The 26,221-nt window shown below is 39.3% G+C and overlaps 1 protein-coding gene and 1 pseudogene across 1 annotated transcript in view; both read left to right on the top strand.

Moving 5' to 3' along the window:
- Positions 1-3,876: 3,876 nt before the first annotated feature.
- Positions 3,877-10,510, top strand: LOC122749859 (annotated as a pseudogene).
- A 6,731-nt stretch (positions 10,511-17,241) lies between these two features.
- NNT (nicotinamide nucleotide transhydrogenase) overlaps positions 17,242-26,221 on the top strand; it is a 121,853-nt gene continuing 112,873 nt past the window's right edge. Inside the window, 1 exon segment of the mRNA XM_043969262.1 lies at positions 17,242-17,364. The gene's annotated coding sequence lies outside the window, so the exon portion shown is untranslated.

Below are 26,221 nucleotides of genomic sequence, written 5' to 3'. Positions count from 1 at the left end.
ATCAATCACCTGTCCCAGATACCTCATAAAGAAAGGATTACTATAGCAAGGGGGCAGAAGCAAAGTATTCTGGAATATATAGAGGGGAAAGTAAGAAGACTGAGCATTTGGGACATAATTTGATAGATACATTCACCAAAGTATAACTGGGAACATCATGAGCCTTTCATCTATAATAACTCCCCACATGGACTTTGGCATCACCCCCAGTTTACATGTAACTTTTCTTTCTGCTGGGCATGTCTGCTGCAAGTTCTTGCCATTTATTAGGCCTGAAGGTGATGACTATTGCACGTTTCTCTCCACCTGCTACCTGTTTGGGAGAGAAATACCATTTTGATGAGCCAAAAAGTCTTTGAGGATTTTGTTTTTGTTTTGGTGAGGCAATTGGGGTTGTGACTTGCCCAGGGTCACACAGCTAGTAAATGTTAAGTGTCTGAGGCTGGATTTGAACTCAGTTCCTCCTGAATCCAGGGCTGGTACTCTATTGACTACGCCACCTAGCTGCCCCATCTTTGAGGGTTTTTGAAGGAATGTCAGACTCTTTGGGGGATGAACTGTCCCTCCCTAATTGTGATTGCTGCACCTATTCAATGGAGGTGAAGGCTGGTGGATCTCAGATGTGAATCTTGAGCCTCTTAGATATATTTGGTGAATTACTCTGTAGCTTGAACTGATCCTCTTGGTTTGGCTACAGTCATTCAATAAAAATTATTAAGCAAGCACCAAATGTCAGGCACTGTCCTACATGTTGGGAATACAAAGAAAAGAAAAATACAGTCCTTGTTCTTAAGAGGCTCATAATCTAATGGGGGAGACAACAAACAAATAACTATGTACAATTAACCTATGCTCAGGATAAATTGAAAAAAAATCAACAAAGTGCAAGTCACTAGAATTAAGGGGGATCCAGAAAGGCTTTCTGTAGAAGGCTGAGTTTTAGCTGGGACTTGAAGGAAACTAAGGAAACCAGAAGGAGGAGATGATGAGGAAGAACATTTCAGGCAAGAGGGACAGTCAGTAAAAGTACCAGAAGTCTGGGACTGAGTGTCTTGTATGAGGAAAAATTGAAAATTACTGGGGTGTGTGTGTGTGTAGGAGTAAGGCATAAGAAAATTGGAAAGATAATAGGGGGTTAGGTTATAAAGGGCTTTGTGTGCCAAATAGGATTTTATATTTGATCCTGCAGCTGATGGAGAAACACTGGAGTTTACTGAATACAGGGCATGTGACTTGGTTAGACCTGCACCTGAGGAAAATCACTTTGACAGCTGAATGGAGGATAGCTTGGAGTGGGGAGAGACTTGTGGCAGGGAGATCAATCATCAGTATTGCAATAGACAAGGCATGAGATAATAAGGGCTTGTACCAAGGTAATGGCAATATCAGAGGAGAGAAGGGTGCATCATCTCAGAGATGTTGTGAAATGTAAAATCAACAATCTTTGGGAACAGATTGGTCTCCCTAGTTTCTCCCCATCCCAGGGTGGTAGAATTCCTATTCAGGGATAAACACACACGCACATGACTCTTATTCATGAAACTATTTCAACATTTTTAATTACTACAACAAAGTTTTGTTATTGACCTTCACTTAGAAATAGAAACAGAACAAGTGACTCTTCAGGGAAGATGAATTGTTGAGCAAGGCAAACTATGTTACAAACGATACAAGAGTGCCACCTTATGGCCAATTATGGTAACCTCAGGAAAGGAAATGAATATTGCCAAATAACCAACTATATTTAATTCAGGTTTGAATGGTTAGGGAGAAAAAGGACCTATGCTAAAAATAGAACTAGATGTACACGCTGATCTTGTCCAAATATAGGATAGATCCCTAACCAGTTTGCAAAAAGGCATCAGCACTGAGAAGTGCCCCAGAAATGATGATATTACTGTATGTTTCAATTCAACAAAAATTTATGTGCAAGGCACTGTTCCAGGTGCTAGGGGGAAAAAAAAAACCCCAAACCCAAACACCTGTTCCTGTTTTCAATAAATTTATACTTTTCTGAGGATATTGTTGTTTGTCCTTCGTTCTTGAAGAGGACCATGACATTGGGGTGATATTATGACTTGTAGTAAATTTTTTTTTTTAAGTAAGGAAGGTCTGTGCAAGGTCACCAACCTCACTCTCTTATGACTGGAGATGGCCCCAGATGTTTTTTTTAAGGCAATTGGGGTTAAGTGACTTGCCCAGGGTCACACAGCTAGTAGGTGTCTGAGGTGAAATTTGAACTTAGGTCCTCCCAACTTCAGGGCCAGTGCTCTATCCACTTCCACCTAGCTACCCCTCTGGAGAATATAAACTAAATAGGAAGAAGGGAGGCTTTTATTTATTTTTTTAATAATTAAACAATCAGTCAAATTATACCACTTGTAGATTACCCTTTTGCCACCAACATTTAGCAACTTCTCCTTTGAAGTTCATTCTATCATACTATATAAATCATCGTAGATGTTGTCTACTGACCCCAAAGGTATTCTACTTCTTTTATTGAGGAGAGAAGCTCGTTGTCTTCCTTTCCTCCTCAATTCTTATCCCTATCTTAAGGAGCCTTCCACATGCAGGCTGATGCTACCACAAACCCACCTGAACCTCCTAGTTCCTTAATCTCCTTACATTTCTTGATCCATTTTTTCGCTAATTCACCCTCACCCATTACCCTCAAGAGTTTTACTTCCTTGATCAAAAATGGTCATTCCTCTGACCATATCTCTCTCTAAGCCTCATTCCTCCTTAATTTTTTCTTTGGCCTCATCACAACCCCTAACCCCTTGCTCTGATTTCACTTTCTTTCTTTCCCAGTTGAATCCTTATAGTACACCAATTCAATTCCACACTATTTGTCCTATTAACAATGAACCCTTGATAACTGCAGACCGGGATTACTCTCACCATTTGCCTTCTTCATTCATATGAGTATATCTTGTTAAATAGAGCTAGAGAAAGTCGCATCATGCTACTTTACCTTCAATTGAGCCATCAGTGCAGCAAGTAATTCTTGTGTTAGTTCCTAATTGAGTACCTATCTCATTCCCCAGAGAAACTATTGCACACCTTCTCTTCTCTCCTCAAACTCCTCCAGTCTTTCTCCTCCACTCTCTCGGTTGAGGACCTTGCCTCTTTATGGAGGAAACTAATAGATAATTCTCCACCCTCTCCTGTCTGGTCTCTTATAGGTTGGTTTTTCTCCTTGCAATAATAATAATACATGTGCTTTGTCTAGGGATATACTGGAGGCAGCTCAAACCAGCTTAGGAGAACCAATTGTTAAATTTTCAGCATTTATACCTTGCAAATCAGGAAATGCTACAAATCAGGGCTTGATTTGTTGTTTTGATTGTTAAGACTTAAGAAAGTGGTAAATAAAACATTAAAAATGAAGATTTAACTAAAAAGTGTGTTATCTACATATATCTATCTATTGTGTTTTTTAATTATTAGTACTAAAACTGTATTTTAAAAATAATTGTAATTATAACAATTTTGGCAGTAAGCGCTTATTATTAATTAATATTATATATACCAGTGAAGAATTGACAGTGTGGTAGTTAGCAGGAGCAGGAGAAAAGCCCCAGAAGGCCCATGCTGTCTCAAGGAGAGTTCAGAAGACCTACAAAACCTACATTGTCCTAAGAGCACATCCAGAGAGAGAGAGAGAGAGAGAGAGAGAGAGAGAGAGAGAGAGAGCCAAATGCCAGCCATGAGAGAGAGCCAAGAGAGCACACAAGCTGGCAGCCTCTTGCAATTTTTATGTTCTTTTGATAGAGGCAGGTCATTTTACATTGATCAAAACTCATTGGTTAGCATCATTCAGTTCCATTGGTTGACATGACTTTAGGGTGGTCTAAATTAAAATAAACTCTACGGATGACATCAGGGAGAAGATCCTCTCTCAAGTTGCCTAAGGTGAAGTCCATTATCTAGTTGTGGTCTGTCACAGAGCTAAACAAAAGAGTCTATCTCCGTTTCTTTTTGTTATGGGCCCAGAGCACCCCAGAAGTTCTTTGGGGTACATCAAAGAACCTTCTCCTTCAGAAACTAATCCAAAGGACAGACACACCTAAAGAGATAAGTGGAACTGGATCGCTGTGGAGCTAGCTCCGGGCCCTCCACCCTTCATTCTAGTCTCCCTCACCCCTGGGGAGATAAGATTAGGTGTGGCCTTTGTGTCTGGAGGAGAGAGATGGCTGGAGAGATCTACAGCCATCCCTCACCCAACTCTTCCCACCACCACCAGTGGGGGATGGTCCTCCCTCACTAAGGGAATGTTCCACAGTCAGATGGTCACCCCCATCAGTCCTCTATAAAAATATCTGCCTGTCTCCTGCTTGAGGAGATTGGTATTTCAGAGCCACAATCTGTGCCATGCCTTTCTCCCCATGAGAAGTCCAAGGATTTCTCTCTTGGTTTCCCTTCCCTTCCCCAGTCCCTAAATAAACTAATATCTTATTCTAATGGCTTTTGTGTGCAAGAGGGTGTAATTCTTTAAAGAGGAATTCCTAAGGACTCCAAACCCCTAACCCCTATCTGGAACCCCCTACCCCGTTTCCCTCCCATGTCATTTTGTTCCCTTAGGCCCGGACTTTCTGGCATGGGGGGTGTGGGGTAGGGGAGAATGCACAGATAAAGTGATCCTTGGGTCTCCCCCAAATCCATTATTAATAATTATGTGCTCACACTATGTCCATGTACATATGTGAACATTTTTTTGAGAACCAGCTGCTAAACATTTACCGGAACATTGCTTTCATTTCACCAGCTTCTGTCTTATCCTGCACTTGTCCTCTCAATCATCAACATAATAATTGTTAACAAATTAAGGTTTACAAAGTTCTTCACTTCAACTCTATGAGGTATGAACTATTGGATCTACAATTACAAAGGAGGAAACTGAGGGAGACCAAGATTAAATGAATTACCCAGGGACATAAAGATGTTGTCTGTCCAAAGTAGAGTTTTGTATTTCAGTTTTTCTGATGACAAGTCTAATTTTCAACCTTTTCCTGTTTACTGGTTCCTTCCCTAATGACTTTAAACATGCTTAAGATTTCCCCATCCTTACAACACTCTCACTAACCCTTCAAATTATAATCCTTTATCTTTACTCCCTTTGTCAGCCAGATTCCTAGAAAAATCTGTCTATACTCACTGCCTCTATTTCTTCTTTTCTAACTCACTCCACAGCCCTTTGTTGCTGGCTTCTGACCTCATCCTTTAGCTGAAACAGTTCTCTCCAAAGTTACTGATGATCTCTTAGTTACTAAATTCGGTAGTCTTTTTACAGTACTCATTCTTCTTGCATTTGACAGTATTGATCATTTTCTTCCTGGACACTCTTTTTTCTCTGAACTTTACTGACATTATTCTCTCCTGATTCTCCTCCTGTTTTCCTACTCCTCTTCATTCTTCTTTGATAATTAAACATGCCTGTTAATTGTGAGGGTTCTCTCAAGGTTCTGTGTTGGGCTCTTTTCTTTTCTTTCTCTCTATACTTTCTCTGGTAACCTCATTAGTTCCCATGAGTTTGATTATCATCTCTATGAAAATGACCCACAGATATATCTATGTCTATATACACATAAGATATATGTATATATATGCATACACATACGCATACACACATATATATACACATGTATGTATATGTGTGTATATGTGTAACTCATTTATTTTATCTTTTAACTCATTCACAACTTGCACCTAATCTATCTTTAAAGGCTTATCATAATATCACAGTCTTCCTATAATCTGTGACATAACCAAACTGGCCTTCTCTCTGGTCCTCATAGATAGTACTCCTTCACCCATATCTGTGCTTTGATTGATCTCTCACTGTTCTAGAATGCTCTTGCTCCTCATTTCCACCTCATAGAATTCTTCTCTTCCTTCAAGCACCACCTTCTATTGTAAAGCCTTTCCTGATCTCCCAAACCACCATTTCTTCTAAATTATGTTATATTTGTTTTATATTTATTCTCTGTATCCATCCATCCATTCATCTATCCATGATCCATCTGTCTGTCTATCTATCTATCTTGCCCAGTAGAATATAAATTCCTAAAGTAGGGATTTAAATTTTTTTGTATTTGTAGTCCTACTATTTACCATGCTGCCTAAATAGTAGATTCTTATTAAATGCTTGTTAATTGACAAATTGATTGATAGGGGAAATGATCATTTATAGTATTTATTATGAGGAGAATATATCTTATTTTTTAGATTATAGGAAGAATGGAACTTTTCCTGCTTTTTTATTTTATATACACACACATAGTATTTACCCCATACCATTTCTTCATAGAATGAGGGCTTCATAAATGTTTTAAAATGGTAAGCATATTTTGAATTATAATAATTTATGCAGATATCTTATAAATTATTAACAATCAATATTACAGATTGCTCTAAATAACTAACAGATAAATTCAAATCAAAACAAGTTTAAGGATTTACTTTATGCCCAACAAGTTTGCAAAAGATGGCAATAGTTAATGTTGGAAAGGTTATGGAAAGACAAGCATACTAAATCATTGTTAATGGAGCTGTGAATTGGCCTAACCATTCTGGAAAGCAGATTATATTTATTCAAAGAAAGTGCCCTTTGATCTAGAGATCCTACATACACACACACACACACACACACACACACACACGTATATGTATATATATGTCCCAGAGAGTTAAAAAATAAAGGCCCTATATGCATCAATCTATTTATAGTAGTACATTTTATAGTAGTGAACAACTAGAAATAACCATTTATTAAATATCTATTCTGTGTCAGGTACTGTGCTAAGTGCTTTACAAATAGTGTCTCACTTAGTTCTCACTACATTTTGAGTTAGGTGCTATTATTACCCCATTTTATAGTTGAAGAAACTGAGGTAAATAGAAGTTAGATTGAGGTTAGATTTGAACTCAAGTTTTCCTGACTGCAGGCTCAGGGCTCTATCCATTGTGCCATCTAGTTGCCCCAAGTACAAAGTAGATGCCCCTTGATTGAAGAATGGCTAAACAAGTTGTGGTATATGAATGTAATGGAATTTATTACGCTGTTAGAAATGCTGAATATAATGAATACAGGGAAACATAGGAAGATTTTTATAAACTCATTCAAAATAAATTAAGTAGAAATGGGAAAACAACATGCACAACTACAGTAGTGTAAATGGAAAGAAAAACAAAACAATAAAAATTGACTATTAGAAAATTAAAAGGAATACCTTTGAGGAATTTCTTAGCTTGTGTTCCTGGAGATCCTGGAGAGATTTGAGCCCCCAGCTGGATCCACTGAGAAAAAGATTTATTGGTATGTTAAGGAAGACTGTGTGCTGGTAATAGCTTCAACAGTTTAGGGCACTGATTTAGGGTTTTGTTTTTTTTTTTTTAAGTGAGGCAATTGGGATTAAGTGACTTGCCCAGGGTCACACAACTAGTAAGTGTTAAGTGTCTGAGGCCAGATTTGAACTCAGGTCCTCCTGAATCCAGGGCCAGTGCTCTATCCACTGTGCCACCTAGCTGCTCCACTGATTTAGTTTTTATAAGTTTTCTGGTCCACTTAGCATATAAAGCAATCAGTAGCATTCTGCAGCAATTTTTTATAACACTTTCCACAGAAGAGGAAAGGGTAGAGAAAGGGGGAATCAAACAGGGAGAAATGGGGGTAATGGGGAAAACATTTAAAATGCTACTGTCAGGATTTGTGAGAATGAGAAAGCATTCCTTGTTCAAGGACTAGAATGAAGAGGTAATGAAATATTTTTTATAAATGTTAAAGGAGATGTAGGCCTCCATGTTGACCAAACTAGGGATGCCTAGACTAGCTCTGATTGCACAAGCATAATCTTCATAAAATTATTGACTTCCGACTTTCACCCAACTGGTACCCAGAAGCCAAATCAATTAGACAAAAGATGGTGCTCCATGGTGGCCCTAACAACAATGGGAAAACTTACCATGCTAATCAGAGGTATTTAGTTGTGAAGGATGGAGTTTTTTGTGGCTCTTTAAAGTTGTTGGCCCATGAGATCTTTGAAAAGAGTCATGATGCTAACAGGTGTGTTATGTGACTTGGTAACAGGATGTACTGGTGATCACAGATCAAGATGGAAAACAAGTTACTCATGTTGCTTGTACTGTTGAGATGTGTGGTGTTACAACCTCTTATGAAGTGACTGTGATTAATAAAATTCATATGAATAAAGATCCAGCTAGAGGATGACCCTAGACTAGAGCAAAGCTTCTTATTTTATGAGATTTTTGTTTGTTTTTGAGGGGCAATGAGGGTTAAGTGACTTGCCCAGGGTCACACAGCTAGTAAGTATCAAGTGTCTGAGGCTGGACTTGAACTCAGGTCCTCCTGAATTCAGGGCTAGTGCTTTATCCACTGCACCACCTAGCTGCCCCCTAGAGCAAAACTTCTTAAACTGTTGGTCATGATCCCATATGGGGTCATGTAACAATGTGGGGGTCGTGAAAAATTTGGTAACAGCAAAAGGTCATGTATGCCTATTTTATACACCTACATACCCAGGGTTACATAAAAATTTCTCATGTGAAAAGGGGTCATGAATGGAAAAAGTTTAAGAAGCCTTGGGATGAAGTACTAAGAGGACTTTTTGCTAAAGAATCCATTTGTGGAGAGACTGTTACTATTGATATAGTGATGGAGCTGACATATACAACAGGATATCTGAAACTATAAGAGCCTCACCCTCATCACCATGTTGAATCATGCACTTGAGTCTTTAGATAACCTTTAATTTGGGGACTGACAGCACTGTCTGTTTTAGCAAGAATGATATTTGCCCTGTGAGTTGATAGATTGAGATTTGGGGATTGAAATGTTTCTATACATGGAATATTCCTCCCACCTGGGATAAAACTTGCCCAGACAAAAAAGTTTAATGATCCTGATGATCTGTCCAAAATCCATGTTGCTACAGATGTAATTGGCATAGGATTGAATAAAGTAAATTACTTTTAACCCTCTCATAAAGTCTGGTAGCAATGAAAAGGGGGAGAAGGAAATGGAGTCAATCACCACCTCATAGGTTCCACAAATTTCTAGCAGAGCTGACAGATTCAGCTCCAAATTTAGGGAAGGACAGGTTATATGACTTGTCCTTAAAATGTGAAATTATTTAGGGTAATTTAGAATAAGTCTGTGAAACCTATAGAGTCACTTGGCTTTCTTTCTACTGCTGATCAGATTGAAATGCTCATATACCACCTCCCAAACACCACTCTCTCCAATCTTATTCTGATGTTTTGTAGATTTTCCCCAAGTTGATAGGCAGTATGTTGTCGGGTAAGAAAATAATGGGATTTGGCAGATACTCAAAGGCTCACCTGGAGATTCATCTAAACTGATTGAGTTAAGTGAGAGTGATTGACTTTGCTGATTAGCCTACTTCAAGTTAATTAGATTGTAACCACCCCTGGCTAGCCCTTAAGGAGGTATTATTCTCAGAAGCTAAGGACTTTGAACACAATTTGAGGACCACCTTCGAGTCCAGTGAACCAATGGATTTGGATGACACCTACCAATCAGCTTGAAGCAGTGTGTAAGGACCGCCTCTGCTCCAGACTTATAAAAAGCTTCCCTACTCAGTTTGGGAGAGTTCATGGTTGAAGCAGGCTCATGGTAGAGGACTTGAGGAAGAACCTGACCAGGCTGGAACTCTAGGCTAGATAGACCTTTTCTTAACATTCTGAACTCCATGTGAATACCTGGTATGCTTTAATAAATGCTTACTGCCCAAAGACTGGTGCTAAAGCTTCTAATTTAAGGTGACCACACATTTAGATTTTAAACATCACAGTCGGCAACATGGACCATTTTGAGTTCTCCGAAAACTGATCTGGCATATTCTTCTAGGCCTCCAGGTAAGGTACACAGCACTTAATCAAAAAGAAGCCATTTTTTATTTGTTCTTCACTGTTAACAGAATGTGAGGTAGTACAATTAGAACAAACAATTTATATCTGCCTGGTTATGCTGGTATGCCAGATGGCCATTACTCTCACCAAAAAACATTAAGGACCTTGTAGAAATTGAATCTACTAATTATATTCTACCTGTGGCTTAGCTATTTGTTTGTGGACATGTTCCCTAATGCCAACCTTCTCCAAGACCTCCAGAGAGAACTGCATGGCAGCATCCAAAAGGTCATGCAAAACATCACCAGACTAATTGGCATGTCAGAATCATAACAGATGTTGAACTTGGACAGTTCCCTAGCAAGGAAACAAGGCCAGCTGCCTAGTGCTGGAAAACACATCTGAGAAGTGACAGCAGTCTGAATTTGCCATGGTGGAAAAGTCTCACTTCAAAATCCTTGGCTTCCAAGATGGTGCAGCAAGGGCAGATCACTTCACACATATTGCAACTATTTAGAGAGGAGTAAAGCAACAGATGGATAAAGAAAGGGCAAAGAAAGAGGATAAGAATCATTCAGAAAGGATGAGGAGAATGAAAAAGGCCCCTAACACTGATTAGACTTTTTTTAGTTACAAAATTAAAATTGCATCTGTTTTGGGATTCTTTTATTTTTTTCCTTTTTATTTATTTTTTTTGGCATGCTTTTGATACCTGTTGCTCTCCTGTGGCACTTTTCCATTTGGACATTCAGCTGTGTAAACTGATTTTCAAAGTCTAGCGTGGTCACTGGAGCAGATTAAGTAATTTGAATAATTGCTGTAGCTGGTGTGGGTTCATTTCAACCCTTTCCTTTAAACTGTATGTTGTCTTTAATCATGAGACTTTCCCAAAGTAATGGAATTATATAGTATGTCACTGACTCTGTCTTTGGACTATTTTTGTTTAAGTTCTCACTTCACTCTGCACCAGCTTATGCAGGTCTTCCCAGGTTTCCATGGGGCTGTCCTTTTTGTCATTTCTTGTGGCACAGTGATGTTACATTTCATTCCAGTACCATAGTTTATTCATCTGTTTCTCTGGTTGATGGGCACTTCCTTGGTTTTTTCCTTCCTCTTTCCTCAACTACAAGGATTGCTGCTTTTGATGTTTTTGTGCATGTGGGTCCTTCTTTTTATTTGGTCTCTTTTGCACACTGGGCCAAGGGGTATATAGTTGGTGACTTTTGGACCATGGTTTTGAATGGTTTTCCAGAGTGTCTGGACCAGTTTGTGGCTCCAAAAACAGTGCATTGAGGTCCTTGCTTTCCTGCAGCTTCTACTGCTGCTGCCATTTTTCTCTTCTTTTTTGGTCATCTTTGCCAATCTTTGCTAATATAGTGAATGTGAGGGATAACCCTGGAGTTATTTTGGTTTTCATTTTCCTAACTGTTAGTGTTTTGGAGCATTTTTATGTGACTGTTGATGGCTTAGTGTAGGATACCATGGCTTTAGCTGTATGGCCAGGTCTCACAAGGAAAAAATCTGATCTCCCATTCACCCCATTACCTAAAGGGAGGTATGTGTGCATGCACATCTTTCAGGCACACCATTATGTCATTAGCCCATCCTTGACTGTCTTAGAGACTTTCTTATCAATAGTTTCCCAGGGAATTATAGGAGTGTGGGATCCCAAGACTGGAATACTTAGATTGGTGACCAATATTTAACCCCTACACTGTGAGCACATCACAAGCTTGTTTGCTTTTCCTGTGCAAAAATATTCAGTGTATCCTAGCCAAGCATGGGTAAATCATGCAACTTTTTGACCAACCTCCTGCACACATGCCCCTATACCTCTGATTCACACCTGTACAGACAAAGAAGGCTTTCTGCCAAGTATGCTTATATAACCTACATATATAAATATCAGAGAAGGTTGCGGGGAGCTAGAAGGGAAATCACATAATATTGACTGGCTGTTCCAGATACTGACCCCCGTGCAAGTCTCCTTTAAATAAATTCTGTCTCTTTAACCCTGGAGCTGCCAGTGGCTTTCTTCAGTATTGAGTTGTTATCTAGGGAGTGTGTGTGTGTGTGTGTGTGTGGGGATGTATACATCTGAGCCCCTGCCCAGACATGGTACCAGGCCCAACAATTAGATTTCTTCATTTGAGGACTGACTCTTTATCTCCTTTGTATTTGTGCCATTGCCTTTGAAGCACCGTAAGAACACTGTTTATAGAACTCTATTAACTGGTTAGTCCATAAAAACACTGTTATGTTTTTTGTTTAAAGATTCATTTCTTGGATTTTTTTATCCAACTTTTCAGCAGTATTTTCAGATGAATCACTGAATACTCTAGAGTGAAATCCTTGATCAACAATGTTGTATTCCTTTCCCACTACCAGTGTTGTCTCTCAAGTCTCCCTAGTTAAAATTATAGCTGAAAGACTGTTTTAGGACTTGGAAGATCCAGTGTAGGTCTTGAACCCCTGGATCAACCTTTCAACTGAGAAAGTGACCATGGATTTAAGTCAAGAAGAGCTGGATTTAATTCCTAGCTTTAGTTATTTATTTCTTGTGTTGCTATGGGCAAGTCACCTAGCATTTTGGAACTTCAGTTGGTGTCTTTCTTTATATAAATGAGGAATTTGGATTTGTTGAGTTGGTCCAGCCCCTCTTGGCTCAAAATACTATGATCCCATGAAGCTGAATTAGGTTGGAGACTGCTAGAGTCCAGTTCCCATGTCCTATAGAACTGAATGAGCCTTGGTGGTGGTGGTTATGGACACCATTCCCTTTATATATGGACACATTTAAGTAGTATAATGTTCATTGATAAGAATATATAATGAATGGTAATATACTATTTAACTGAGATTATAATCTTCAGTTTCCTAACCTTTGCCTTCTAGGGAGCTAGGGTCTGACTATACACCTTCAATTTGGTATTTTAACATCTGGGGGGTATGGTTCTTCTACCCTTCTGTGGTAGGGTAACCTTAGCCTCTAAAGTTTTGTTGACTTTCACCCCTTCTTTGGAGTATAATAGAAATGGTCATATTCTTGCTGTATGAGAAATCCCTAATTCTTTTGAGAATTTTATAAAATTGGATTAATCTGTCAGTTCATAGAACTGATCCTGCTGTAATTTATAAATTGATGAAATGTATACGTCAAATAAGGGTTCTTTTACCCCACTCCCCACTCCACATGCCTATTTTTTAAGAGGTGGGGGTTTACACTATGAATTTAGGGAACTCACTTCAAGTTGAAGCCTGAGTAACAAGGTCATATGAGTTAGAGAAGTGGGACACCAGAAAAGATTGCTTGGACATGTAGACAAAGAACTTGGAGAAATAATGATGAATAACTTAATCCCTTTATCACTATTGATTCAAAAAGAAGGAATCCTTAAATCATTAAATTGCAGAAGTAGTTGTGGGAAAATGATGGGTTAGGAAAAGTCCTGTGAACTATTCTTTTTTTTTTAATTTTGAAAAAAAAATTTTGATTTTTGCTGGGCAATGAGGGTTAAGTGACTTGCCCAGGGTCACACAGATAGTAAGTGTCAAGTGTCTGAGGTCAGATTTGAACTCAGGTCCTCCTGAATCCAGGGCCAGTGCTTTATCCACTGCACCACCTAGCTGTGCCCCTCCCCCCCCCCCCCCGGACTATTCTTAACAGTGGAACAAAATGGAAATTTTGTTTCCTAACATACTTTAAAGTGTGGCTGGATCATATTCAAAATTCAAAAGCAATGAGGGTAAACAACAGCCCATACTTTTACTCTTCTTGCAAAGAAACTTGCTAATCATTGTAGGCATCTGAACTGTGTAAATTTCGCCTTCATCCAAGTATGAGGAAAAATGATTGTATTGCTTGGAATATAGATTATATTTATAAAAGGAGCTGTTTTTAAAAAATAATAAACATTTTACTTAAGGTTTTGAGTTCCAAATTTTATCCCTCTTTTCCTCCCTCCTGTCCCTTCTCTCTGAGGCAGTAAGGAAACAGATATAGTTTATAGACATGCAATTATGTAAAACATTACCATATTAGTAATTTTGTATAAGAAAACTTAAGAGAAAAAAATTAAAGTGAAAAATAGCATGCTTCAGTCTGTGTTCAATCAATATCAGTTCTTTCTTTGGAGGTGGATAGTATGCTTCATCATTAGTCCTTTGGGATTGTCTTGGATCATTGTGTTGCTGAGAATAGTTAAGTCATTCACAATTCTTCATTGAATAATACTGCTGTCATTGTGCACAATGTTCTCCTGGTTCTACTCACTTAACTACACGTAAGTTCATACAAGTCTTAAAGGAGCTATTTTTGAAAGAAAACTAATAGTTTGTGCTGAAAAGTAATTATACCAATCACCATAGTGAATTTTCTCACTGTGAAAGTTTATGTATATTTATTTAGTTCATTTTCAATTGCTGTATCTCTTTTTGCAAAAGACATTATATTAATATCTTTTATTTTGCATCACAGTGATTTCCAACCTTTCCTCTATATTGAACTCTCCCTTGTGAACAAAAAAAATCAAGCAAAATATTGGATTCTGAGATCCTGTTCAATAATATATAGATATGTTTCATTATTATTTTCAATAACTAATAAATTTCCTTTTAGTGATCCTTTCATTTACATTGTTATATTGTTCAACAAACATTTTTCAAGACTAGCATCCTGCAAGATACTGTTAAAGGCACTAGGGATACAAAGACAAAATCAAGAGTAGTCTGCTCCCAGGAAGCTTACATTTAGTTAGGGGGGCGGTGGAGATATGAATTGAACTGAATTAGGATAGGTTTAAAAGAGTCAATCACATTGCATATTCCATCAGACTTAATTGATATTTGTACTTCGTTTTGATGAATTGTCCACTTCTTTTCCTTTTCCTTCCCTTCTTTCTTTTTATTACAAGGGATGGCACATTGGGTAGGAGAGGGATGCATTTGTAAATGAAAGTTATATAAGAATATAATTTGTCAAAATTTAAAATGAATAAAAACAGTGTCAGGCATACAAATACAAATTCAAGGCCAGACTTTGCCTTTAGAGTTTATGTTCTACTAGGGGAATATGACCTGTAATAAGAATTAAGGTGGGTTTAAAAAAATCAACCACGTATTTACTAAAGGCCCATTACATGTTGGGTACTGTACTAGGCACTGGAGATATGAAGACAAAAATGAAACAGACCTTACCATCATGGACCTTACATCCTATGGGGAAAAAACATATACACACACACCTATCCAAAGGAAATACAATGTCATTTTTTGGGGGATCTCTAAGGTATCATTATACATAATCAATCTGTAAAATACATTTGAGGGGCAACTAGGTGGCACAGTGGATAAAACACTGACCCTGGATTCAGAAGGGCTTGAGTTCAAATTTGGTCTCAGACACTTGACACTTACTAGCTACATGACCCTGGGCACTTAACCCTTATTTGCCCCAAACCCCCCAACCAAACAACACCCCCGCCAAATACATTTGAAAACTTTATCAAGATACTAAAATAAAAGATAACAAATTGCATCCATTTTTGAAGCACTCATTTTGTGGACAGGTCATCACATGCAAACCATAGCATAGACTTAGCTTGAGAGATGACCTGCCCTGAAACAGTCAATGCAAATTTGTTGTGCTTGGACACCTTGAGCAAACTCACAATTTAATTTTGTTTTAACTGCTTGTTATACTGTCAGATAGGCAGCTGGGTGGCAAAATGGATAGCATACTGGATCCAGAATCAGTAAGATCTGGGTTCAAATTCAGCATTGGATATCTACTAGTTGTGTGACCCTGAGCAAGTCAGTTAACCTCTGCCTCAGTTTTCTCAGATGCAAAATAGGAATGATAATAATAATGATAATAATAATAATAATATTAATAATACCTATCTGGTACATAGTACATGCTTAATAAATGCTTATTCCCTTCCTGTTGTCCTGTCACCACCCAGTTCTGCTGAGTTCATTTCACCACTTATTAAGTTTTCAACCATCTCTGAAGAATTGGGGCACTTCTCTTAAAATTTGGGCAAATGTTTCCATTATTACAAATAAATTCAGGCTATGAACCCACTTCTTTGCTACTAATTTCTGATAGCAGTTTTAAACTCCAACCTATGTTATAAATACTTAATATAATAATCATACTGAAAACTCTTCCACTGAGATTTGCTGTGGTCTTTCTTGATTCTAACTGAACTGCTTTTAGTAGCAACTTACTTGCTTTGATCTGTTGTTAGTCACACACCTTTCCAGATTCAGTCTATGTTGTCATTGCTGTTGGTTTCTTTCACCTTCTATCAAGGGATGTATAGTACCCTTGTTCTTCCCCGCCCTTAAAAATATCAGTTAAAATGTTTAAATTCTGCTTTCTGTAAATATTTATTATTTAAATTTCTATTCCATAAGAAAAAAGACCCTCCCTCTTTTAAGTACAATACTAAATAATAAAACTGCAACAAAGTTTAAAGGTATAGTTTCCTCATCTGTTAAATGAGGACGTTGGAATAGGCTATGAGCTTATCCATATATGTGAAAAGAACAGCTGATATTGTATTATGTTTTAATTCCCTTAATGCTTTGCCCAAATTAGTTAAGATGTCGAAAAATTTCTTAGAAGGTTCATTCCTAAAGAAAAAGGGAGGTGTCTAAAGGCACCTAGGAAAGTACATGACTTCCTCTGGGCTACATTTAATGCCTGTGAGCACACATGCATATTACATTTCAGAACTCTGACATAGTTTCCTAAGCATTTAACTCCTCCTCGAGTGGAAAACCAGATACCCTATTCCCGCCCTTTATACAGAATTCTCCCCGCCTCCCCCTTTTATATCCTATTACAGATTCAGTTGTGATTTTCCTAGAAAGCTTGAGAATTACGTTAAATTACAAAAGTCCAGTTATCCTACACTCTTTTTTTTTATTCTGAAGAAGAATCAAAGAGGAGATCCTAGTTTGTAATTAGGCTTTTTCAAGGAGAGAAGTAAGACATGCAAACTTGAATTCAGACGGCAACGGGGGTTGGCATGCGACTTGATTGACAAGAACTGGTAGAAGGAAACTGGTGTGAGGGGCGGGGGTTTGGGGAAGAGAGAGACAAAGAGGTTTTTGCTGATATAAAACGTTATAACCAGTCTGGGCTGGGGGCGGGGGGGTAGATTGCTCCTTTCAGGAAGAAGCATTGGCTAAAGAGGGGTGTTTTCCATGGGTTTATCCTTCTCCTAGCTAGAAGGGCAAAGAGGGGAGGGAAAAAAATCTGGGGGCCCGGGAAGAGGGGGGGTGGGGAAGGGGGTGGGGGCAACCAGAAGAGCGTCACGTGGCAGTTCTCAGAGAACGGGACTGCTCCAGGGTTTCCATAGACTGTTCTTCCGGGTTGAAGGTACAAACCCTGGTTGGGTTCGGAGCCTCCTGCTTGCCATCGCCGGGTCCCCTCCCGGGGAGGCTCTCTCCCTCCAAGCAAAGGTCAGTTTTGCAGCTGTGTTTCAGACTTGCTGCAGGTGCAGGCCGTCTGGCCCTTGGGCGGGAAGCATGGGGCAGCTGTTCGGGCAGAAGCCGCGGGAAAGGGGCTCAGGAACCCTGACCAGACTCCTTGCCCCATTTTTTTGCTCGCGTAAAGAAACTAATCTCAGTGCAAAAGGGGGCGGGGTGGTTAGAGTCAGGTAAAATGTAGTATGGTAGGGAAGGGAGCATTGAGGCCAATTCTGTTGTTAGCGGCAGAAACGTCGCGGGAGTGGGGGTGTTGGTGGTTCCGAAGCAATGTATAGGCGCGGGTGGGGGCAGGGGAGGGGGGGGGAAGATGATAAGACCTAAGAGCCAGAGTCTGCAGACTTATAAGTTAAGGATGCAGAGCTAAAACAATGGAGAGAGACAGAGACAGAGACAGAGACTGAGACAGACCGACAAGAGGCACAGAATGCTGAGCTGCCCAGGCTTTGTGCGCACCGGGGCTGGTGGCGGTATTCTTCAAAGGATCGTGAACTTCAAAGGCCCTGCTCTTCTCTGCAGCTGGAATGGACTTTAGTACCAACCCTTAGTTTTACAGATAAAGAAACTGAGGCTCAGTTAAATGACTTGCCCAAGTTCAGACAGATAATTGTCAGAACTAGGATTTGAACAGATTCTCCCAAATCCAGTCCTCTTTCCACAATACCAGCTCGTGGAGGGAAGAATTCTAGTAGAGCTGAGGCAAGGGACGGGACTGTGGTGCTGAGATTGTGTATGCATGGGGGTATGTTCGCCCCCAAAATAGCAGATTCCCTACATGGTATGCTTGAGGAGACCGAAGAACGGGCCCGAGTTGTTGGATAGGACTGCCATTGGAAGGAAGGTTCCAGTCCTGAGCTGATAAGAGGGACAGGAACAGGCGGAGGCCATCTGCATGCCACAAATTTAAACTCCTAGATAGACATGATTATTACGCAGCCTCGACCAATCGGCGTCCGGGGGAGATTATAAATAGCGGTTTCTTTCAGCTGTCTACGTGGTGGGAATTTTGGAGTGCACCTTAGAAGTTTGTCTTGGGAGGGACTAGCGGAGGCGGGCCGCCCTGGACTTGTTGGCCTTTGTGGGGCCAAGGCTCGGACCATAGCTAATAATGTTTGTTAGTCAGCAGTGCCTTCGTTGGTATGTTTGGCTTTGACCGTATGACCCGTTCACAGTTTTAGCCTGTCCTCTATTTGCCCTCTTTGCAAGAGGCATTCACATGTAAAATTTTTCTAGTGACTGATTGTCAGGAGCAAAACCAGGTACTGTGATACAGTATTAGTGCCTCCCCTTTCTTCTGGGCTACTGAGAGTATGTCTAATTCTCCTCCACTTTTCCCCCTGCAAACTTCTGCTTGTTTTTCTGTTTGTTTTGACAGTTATCCTTGCCTTTACTTTCTACCTTCCCAGGACTTGGCCCTTTTGTGTGTCTGTTATTTCCCTTTGCTGATGAGTCAGATTTCATTTAAGATTAAGCCAGACATACTATTTACAAAAGAATGTTCCCTGAAATTCTTAGGGAATGTGTTCTGGTGCTCTAGTTATTCAATCATTTGTCCATTCAACCAGCATTCCCCACCCCCCACCCCCATCACATATTATCGAGCACCTACTATGTGTAAAGAACTGTATTCAGAGTCTGTAGGGGACAAAATACATTGTGATTCTTCAAATGGAGCTTACAGTCTTGTAGGGAGCATGATGGGCAAAAGGAGGAATGTGAAAGTGGAATGAGAAAGGTACAGAATTTTTGACAAGTTTAGAAAGGGAAAGTCTCTTTGTCATCCTATAGAATTGTCTTGGAGGAATAAGTGGAAATAACAGCTGGCACTTATATAATACTTTTCTAAAACTTTTACACTCCACTCTTGATTTGGAACGATGGATAGGGAACTGGACAGGTGGATAGAAGGACATTCCAAGCATTGGGAACATTATGAGCAGTTAAGTAGGCAGAAAGTCATAGGGCCCGTTTGGGGAACAGGTTTGGCTGGAGGAAATAGAATTCAAGGTCAGAAAGATCGGTTGGAGCCAGATTGAAGAATGTCCTAAAGTTTGGGCTTTTCCTAATAGGCAAAGGGGAACCACTGAAAATTTTCTAACAGCTTGATATGATCAGTTTTGAGGATATGTGATGGTCATTTTAAAATATCAATAGCAGCCCCATAAAATCATTCTGTGACTAACAGTAATCATATATGTACATAATAGACATGTGTATTTTTAATTTAGACTTGTGAACTCATTGGTATGGGAAACTCCTTTTACTTATCCAGATTGTCAAGGCAGCAAGCATTTATTATTGCCTACTATGTTCCAGGCATATTATTTCCTACTATGTGATAAGTGCTGGTGATGAAAAGAAAGGCCCTGCTTTCTAGGAACATACAGTTTAATGGGGAAGACAACATACAAGCAGCTATGTACAAACAAGATATAGACAGGATAAATTGGAGATAATCGACAGAGGAAAAGCACTGGAATTAAGGAGGATTGGGAAAGACTTCTTGTGGAATGTAGGATTTTAGATGGAACTTGAAGGAAGCCAGGGAGGAGAGAAGGTGAAGATGAGGAGGGAAAGGAGTATGGCTATGAGCACAGCCAGTAAGAATTAATGAGGGGGTGACACCTATCAGATTGGCTAAAATGACAAAAAAGGAAAATAATAAATGTTGGAGAAGCTGTGGGAAAATTGGAACACTAATTCATTGTTGGTGGAGCTGTGAACTGATCCAACCATTCTGGAGAGCAATTTGGAATTATGCCCAAAGGGCGATAAAGCTGTGCATACCCTTTGACCCAGCAATTCCACTTTTAGGTCTTTTTCCCAAAGAAATCATGGAAAGGGGAAAGCAACCCACATGTACAAAAATATTTATAGCTGCTCTTTACGTGGCAGCAAGGAATTGGAAGTTGAGGGGGTGCCCATCAATTGGGGAATGGCTGGACAAGTTGTGGTATATGAATACAATGGAATACTATTGTGCTGTAAGAAATGATGAGCAGGAGGAGTTCAGAGAAACCTGGAGGTTCTTTCATGAACTGATGATGAGTGAGATGAGCAGAACCAGAAGAACATTGTACACAGTATCATCAACATTGAGTGTTGACCTACTGTGATGGACTATATTCTTCTCACCAATGCAATGGTACAGAAGAGTTCCAGGGAACTCATGATAGAAGAGGATCTTCAAATCCAAGAAAAAAAAAAGAACTGTGGAATATAGATGCTGAATGAACCATACTATTTCTTTTGTTTATGGTGCTGTTGTTTTTTTTTCTATTTTGAGGTTTTTCATCATTGCTCTGATTTTTTTCTCTTATAACAGGACTAATGCAGAAATAGGATTAATGTTATTATGTGTATAGATATATATGTATATGTATATGTAAATGTATATAGATATATAGATATAACCTATGTCAGATTACCTGCTGTCTAGGGGAGGGGAGGGAGGGAGAAAAATCTGAAATTATAAAGCTTGTATAAACAAAAGTTGAGAACTATCTTTACATGTAATGGAAAAAATAAAATACCTTATATGTTAAAAAAAAAAAAGAATTAATGGGGTGGGGCAGCTGGGTGGTGCAGTGGATAAAGCACCAACCCTGGATTCAGGAGGACCTGAGTTCAAATCCAGCCTCAGACATTTGACACTTACTAGCTGTGTGACCCTGGGCAAGTCACTTAACCCTCATTGCCCTGCCTCCCCTCCCCCCAAATGAATGGAATATCTTGTTTGAGGAACAGCAAGAAGACCAATGCCACTGGATCACAGAGTATTTGAAGGGGGCTAATAAGGTGTAAGAAGACTGGAAATTTATGAAGGGGTTTAAAGTTATGAAAGGCTTTAAAACTCAGAGGACTTTTTATTTGATCCTGGAGGTAATAGGCTGCCAATGGAGTTTATTGAATGGGGGGAGGGGAAGAGGGAAGGGAGAGGCCTGTGATTTAGAAAGATCCCTTTGACTGCTGAATGGAGGATGGATTGTAGAAGGGATCAGCAACTATTCTGCAATTTGCAATTTTAGTGGCCTGTGGCATTGAGAAAATAAGGGACTTGCCCTGGGTCACCTAGACCAGGGCTTTTTGCCCTTGAAATTTTTACTTGACTCTGGGTATATAGGGATATAAAATAGGTTTACATGACCTTTTAGTATTGCCAAATTTTTGGGAACCCCACAATAAATTACTTGACCCCATATGGGGTCTCCACCCACAGTTTAAGAAACTAGGACTTAGACAGTGTGGGACTTTAAAACTCATCATTTTGACTATGAGGCCTACTTTCTATCCACTACTACAAATTTCAGAATTACTTTTGTATTAGTGTGTAGGATGAATCAAAGAGGGGAGAGACTCAATATGTATAGACAGATTAGAAGGAAACTGTTACAGTAGTCCAGGCTAGATGTAATGAAGCCATGAATTAGGGTGGTTGTTGTGGGAACAGGAAGGAAGGGATACATGGGATTTTTTTTATGGTGAGGCATTTGGGGTTATGTGATTTGCCCAGGGTCACACAGCCCGTAAGTGTTAAGTGTCTGAGGCCGGTTTTGAACTCAGGTCCTTGTAACTCCAGGGCTGGTACTCTATCCAGTGCTCCACCTAGCTGCCCCATACGTGGGATTTTAAGAATTCTTTTATTTATCTGTGTACTAGGCTTTCCCCACAACAAAATGTAAGGTCCTTAAGGGCAGGAATGGTTTCATTTTGTGTCTTTATGCCAACGCCCAGCACATAGTAAACAAATGCTTGTTGCTTTTTTGCTTAAATTCACCTTTCCAGATTTATTTAAAACTATTCTTCTTCAAGCGTGCTACATCCCAGTCAAACTGGCTTATTTTATGTTTCCTGTATGTGACATTACATATCCCATTTCTGTGCTGTTTTCTCTCCCATTTTCTGTTTCTCTACTTCCACACCTCTTAAAAACTTACTGTCCTTCTAAGCTCAGTGAGAGGGCTACCTCATCTCTTTTCCTGGTTCTTCCCACCCTTAGGTATTAGGGCTCTCACCCTCATATTATTTTGTACTTTTTTGTATATATGTTTTTCTAACTTCCACCACCTCCAGCCTCCCTCCCCGTACAATGTAAGTTCCTTGAGGGTTGTTGATATTTTTATCTTTGTTGCCCTTCCACATAGTTGGGTGGTTGGAACATAGTAGGCACTTGATAAATATTTGAATCAGTGAATGTAAAGTACTGTGCTAGAGGCTATAAGAATACAACAGTGAATAAAGGAACTTATACTGTAGTAAGGGAGAGAAGGCTTTTTCATAGATAAATAACAAATTACATGATCTGTACCATAAACTCTAGCTTCAAAAGGTGTATTGAATTATAGTTTGAGGGAGGCAAGGAGAGAGAGAGAGAGAGAGAGAGAGAGAGAGAGAGAGAGAGAGAAAGTGTTAGTTCTGAAGGGAGACAAAAGGTGCTGACCTTTTTAAGACCTTCTTAAGGTCTTCCTTGCTAAAGCCCTATACCACAGCCTGGAATTTTGAAAATGTGAAATGCATACCCTTGGGATTGTAATCCTTGGCAGGATCCCTGCAAAGAAGATTTTGGGACAGTGGCATTCTCAAAGTTTATGCTGGAGTTTATTGACTAGGGGAATGACATGGTCAGACTTTCACTTTAGGAAAATCACATTCTAATCAATGACTTGGATAGGTACAGATGGAGTGTTCATCTAATTTGCAGATGATAAAAAGCTTTGAGGGCTAGCTAACACAGTGGACTACAATGCCTGCATCCAAAGGATCTTGATAGGCTAGAGCATTGGACTGAAATTCATTAGGGATAAATGTAAAGTCTTGCATTTGTGTACAAAAAAATTCATTTACAAGTTTATGATGAGAGATGAATGGTTAGATAACAGTTGTTATGACAAAGATCTGAGAGTATTAGTGGACTGCAAGCTCGATATGAGTCATCTTAGGATATGATAGCCAAAGAGCTAATGAGATCCTGGGCTGTATTAAGAGGGACAGATCTTTCAGGAAAAGCCCCATTCTATTCTGTCCTGTCAGATTTAATCTGGATATTGTAGTTATTGATAGGGATCAAAATTTAAGGAAGACATGCATAAGCTAGATCAAAGCTTCTTAAACTGTGGTCTTGACCCCATATGGGGTCAAGTAATTGAATGTGGGGGTCCTGAAAAATATGACAACAGTAAAAGGTTATGCATACCTATTTTATATAGCTATATACCCGCATTGGGTAGAAATTTCTCTGGTGAAAAGGGATGGAGAGTGGAAAAAATTTAAGAAGCCCTGAGCTAGAGAGTATGCAGAGGACATTAACCAGAATGGAGAAGGACCTTGAGGCCATGTCATATGACACAGGACCCAAGAAACCTAAAGACCTTTAACCCCCAAGGAATCCTTAAACTTTCCCAAGGGAAAAACAGCTCTGTCTCCCAACTCAGGAATGTGGGTATAAGACAAAAGACCCTGGTCTGCAAGGAACAAAGATGATGTACAAGATAAGGATGGGGTGTTATTCAGACTCTAGGATTCCCCTTCCAATTGTTTTGCCCCTCCCAGTTGCTTTGACAGCTTTCTTTGTTTGTAAACATATAAAGTAACCAGCTCTTCTCTTACACAGTGAGACGGTCTCCATAGTGATACTGTCTCCTAGTCATATAGTCCTCTTTCCTAATAAATCTTATTTTGCAAATTTTGCTATGGACCTCCAATTCTTTGGGTGAGGTACCCCCCATCTCTATCTAGGTTGCAAGTTCCTGAAAAAATGAGGACTGGTTGAAGGAACTGGTCATGGATAGATTGGTTAAGAGAAGACAAAAGGGAAAATGATAGTTGTCTTCAAGTACTGGGAGGGCTGTCACAAGGAGGAAGAATTAGATTTATTCTCTTTGAACCAAGGGAGCAAACCTAAGAGCTGAGAATAGAAGTTGAAGAGAGATCAATTTAGGCTTTATTTGTAGAGCAGTGAGTCTTCTTTCTCCTGAAATGTCTTTGGCCCACCAGGAGCACACATATTTTATAAAAACATCCAATGATTATGAAGATCACATGGCTCATTATGATATCGGTAGAATGAATTTATGCTCAACTCTCTCAGTGGACTCCTAAGCACAGTGACACATGTTGAATATTAAAATATAGCTTTTGTGTCTGCCTGTCTCCTATAAACAGATCAGAGAAATAATGTTTAATCTCTCCTACAAATTAATAAACAGATCAGAGAAATTACATTTTATATTTCCTACAATGAGCCAGATCAGAGAACATGATATATCTGCCTGTCTCCTACAAACAGATCAGAGATAGACAGAAAAAATAATATCAATTTAATATTTTATTGTCCCAAGAAGAAAGTTAACAAAAATACATGATCGTGTGGAGACTTCCCTCCTAAGAGAAGTTCAGAGGACTCCCCATTTCTGAGGGTTTTAGTCCACTGATGACAGGGCATTGTCAGTTTCAATAGTATGATACAGAAATCAACCCAGAAGCAAAAAGTAGTTTAACAATTTCAGTTATAACAAGTATGGAGGAGATACAGAAGCATCATGATAAGACTACAGGATTCCAAAAAAGGGTTTGGCAAGGATGAAGAAGCTCAGATGTTACTATAAGATAGGGACTTATTATCCTGAGAGAAAAGAAGTAACTAGGTAGGGTCTTTTATCTGCTAGCTATCTGGGTTAAGTTTGGAGTTCAGTTGAAGGACATTTTGCTCCTATTAATCCTATTAATCCAGGGTTTCATAAAACTCCCCTTGGATAATAAGGTACCTCCATCAAATCCAGGTGATCCATATATTCATATTAACACAGAAAGATGTGGAGGACATATGTTCAAGATTTGGATACTGTATTATGAATGCCCATATAGCTGTGGATCAGATGATACGTTTGTTCACTAGGCTTGCATTTATTTGGTTTGACAAGAGAACAGAAATAGAAGAGTAAGTTACCAGTTTTAATGATTTTAAATCCTTCTTTGTTCTTACAAACCCACTACAAGAAAATGTGCAGTGAACTCTAACTAGAATAAAAACGTGGCACTGCTCTCTCAGGTGTGTCACTCACCCTCAAGACAATTTGGAGGGCCAGTTCTTCATTAGGCACAAAGATTCTGGTTCTCTCTAATGGATGTAGATCACATGACTGGACTTCTGGAGTAAGTGTCCCAAGAAATGCATCTTCTGCCTAGTGCATCCTCATCTACAGTTTAGGCTTGATGTGAAGAAAAAAGTCCTAATAGTTAGAACCGTCCAGAAGTAGAATGGGCTGCTTTGAGAGGTAGTTGGGTTATACTGAGTAGTATAAATGAGTGGTATAAGACTCTTCTATCACTTTTTGGGTATGAAAGTAATACCTTTTTGTGTATAGATTCTATTAGATGACTGTTGAGGATCCTTCCAACTCTCAAATTGTGATTTTGGGATTTACTTGATTCGCTCCACAACCTGTGGTACTTCAACAAGCCCTTTTCAGGAGGATGGGTGGGTGGGTGAGCTAAGGCACTGTTTAATTAATATTTCTCTGGGGACAGGTGCTGTTTCTCTAAGATTTTTCTTTTCTTTTTTTTTCTTTTTCTTTTAAAAATTTTTTTAATATATTTTTTTTTTTAGTGAGGCAATTGGGGTTAAGTGACTTGCCCACGGTCACACAGCTAGTAAGTGTTAAGTGTCTGAGGTCGGATTTGAACTCAGGTACTCCTGAATCCAGGGCCGGTGCTCTATCCACTGTGCCACCTAGCTGCCCCTTCTCTAAGATTTTTCAATTAGATGCTGTTTTATTTAGTGATTTGTAGATACCCTTTCCCTCCTTTCTCTTTTGCCCTCAAAAGACAGGGAAAG

The sequence above is a fragment of the Dromiciops gliroides genome, chromosome 1 (genome assembly GCF_019393635.1).
Source record: "Dromiciops gliroides isolate mDroGli1 chromosome 1, mDroGli1.pri, whole genome shotgun sequence".
Lineage (NCBI taxonomy): Eukaryota > Metazoa > Chordata > Mammalia > Microbiotheria > Microbiotheriidae > Dromiciops > Dromiciops gliroides.
The sequence above is the reverse complement of the archived record's forward strand: the minus strand, read 5'-3'. Positions and strand labels throughout refer to the sequence as shown.